The following is a 2,352-nucleotide window of genomic DNA, read 5'->3' as shown; positions in this document are numbered from 1 at the left end:
AAAAAAAAAAAAAAAACACAAAAAACAAAAAAAGTCCCCCAGGAACTTCTAGTCAAACCTCAATATCAGTCGTTAGTCGTCATCAAAAGTGCAAACTTTAGTCAAATGTAAAGCTTCTCTCTTCCTCCATATTGGGTGATTTCCAGCTGAAAATCTCTAATGGCAAAGAGGATGCATGATCAGCCTTTTCTTTTTTTTTTTCCGTACTTCTTTCAGAGCACTCCACTCTGATTAGACAGATTCTGACTCTGGGGTGCTGTTGAAAGAGCAGCAGGAGAGGCTGTACTTGTTGGTGCTGTTGTGATAAGGCATTGCCAGTCTCTTAGCTTGGTGCACGTTCAAGGCTGACTTTTTCCTTGTTGGCAGTTTCTGAAAGTTTTTCTGAGATTTCCGAACTGAGAGCCTCCAACTATACTCAGACGATTTGAGTGTGTACCTCCTTCTGCTTGCAGCTCCTGATTCCTGCCCTAGACTCTGGTCTCTGCGTGCAGTTGATCCCCACAATGTGGGATCCCATCAACCCTCCAGGCTATCCGCTCAAGCAAAATTCAAAGCAACCACTTCCCAATGCAGTCTTCTTCTACCTGTCATACCGAGGCAGACTGTGGGAGACAGCATCACCATAGTTTCCTGACCACCTTGAATGTTTCCACATGGGCCACTGTATGCAAGGCTTTATCACAGTCTGACCCAAGTCTTTGCTGAAAGCCCTGTAATTCCTCCTGGAAGTAGAGGAAGAGAAGCAGCCTTGCGAGGAGCTGCCATGAGGCAGTTTCTCATCTGTCTTTCCATCTGGTGGCAGATAGCCACAGGACTATTTCTCATACATCTCCCTAATTTCAGTTGAGAACAGGGCTCTCTACTGGCTTCTGCCCTCCCCCACCCTCCCCTTAGAGTATGGCTGTAGGTTTTTGTGTAAGTCTGTAAAAGTGCTTGGCTGTAGTTTAGAGTCTGCTTCTCAGCAGCAGAATAACCACCACCACACCACCCCTTTCATTAGGGGTGACCAGCCCCTGGCCCTGTATTCCAGCATTAGAGAGGTGGGGAACTAACACCATGTGATCTTGCTTTTGCTGTGTGGTAGGAATCTACCTGAAACCACTTGGAAAAAACATTTCATGAGAGTTTGTCTTCTTACTTGCTACCAGCTGAATCTCAAAGTGTGACCAGCCAGCCCAGCAATCTACATACTGGCCTCTGTGAGCCTTATACCCGCTGTGCTGCTTTGTCTCTTGATGCCAGCAAGCCAGCCATAGTCTCCCATCTTTATACTTTTCCAGTCATGGCTCCCTACAAACCTCAGGAACATAAGTCAAACTTTTTAAGTAATTTTCTTTAAGCTCTTCTTTCTTAAGGTGGGGGTAAACACACTCTACCACCCTAACATTGCCTAGAATGGGACAGCCACAGTACTCCACTAACTTTCTCCAAAAACCACGACTCTCCCCCAACCCAACATCTTCAACTCACACCTGTCTATAGCCTCAAATGGGTGTTTGCCTAAACCTGCAAAATTGGTGGAGCGTCTTTGCATGGTGGATTAGCACTTTATTTGAAGAATATGAGCATCACTTGATATCTATAACTCATTGTGTTATTCTAAGCTTTTGAAGTCTCAGCTTAAATGAAGACAGAGAGAGTTTTAAGAAAACTCTTTGACTAGTTTATCATCAACCTTATATAACATAATAAAAAGTTTCCTTCTAGTCATGGGACAGTCTTCCAAAAAGAAATTCTGATTTGAGACCATGTTTACTCATTTTGTGACATTATTAGTGATGCTTTATCAGCCTTTACAGATTGCAAGTCTAGGTTAATGTCCTAACTGGCCACCACTTAATCTGGTTCTGCAGCCAACCATGAAAAGGTTATATTCCAGGAGCCATGTTTTGTTTTAGGCCACCAAGCAGGCAGATTTAATTTAGAGAATTTTTAATGTCTGATGCTCTCTTCTCAGTTGACTGTGAAGGCAAGAGTTAACTTCTGAGCACATTAATCTCAATCACAAAGTTGTTGAATTTATAACCCTCTTGCTTGCCTTGATTAAATAACTGCAAAAGCTGGAAATTGCACTGAGCTTTTTAAAAGCTTAAAGCCCTAGGAGCTTACATGCACCTTATTTGTCTCTAGATAAATGTAGATGCAGCAAAGCTACAGTGTGGCTGACTCTGTGAAAAAATATGTGAAACAGCTGCTTTGATATCAACACCTCTAGTGCCCCCTTTTGTTGCCTTCTCTCCCATCAGGAGCACCTAATGCCCACGTATTTTCACTAAGACCTGCCCTCTCAGGGCTGAGGCCTGGATCTGAAGCACATTCTCTTCACTTCCTATGAAACTCACCTATTGTGCC

Source organism: Rhinopithecus bieti, unplaced genomic scaffold, assembly GCF_001698545.2.
Source record: "Rhinopithecus bieti isolate Rb0 unplaced genomic scaffold, ASM169854v2 scaffold_33027, whole genome shotgun sequence".
In the NCBI taxonomy this organism is placed as follows: domain Eukaryota; kingdom Metazoa; phylum Chordata; class Mammalia; order Primates; family Cercopithecidae; genus Rhinopithecus; species Rhinopithecus bieti.
The sequence above is the reverse complement of the archived record's forward strand: the minus strand, read 5'-3'. Positions refer to the sequence as shown.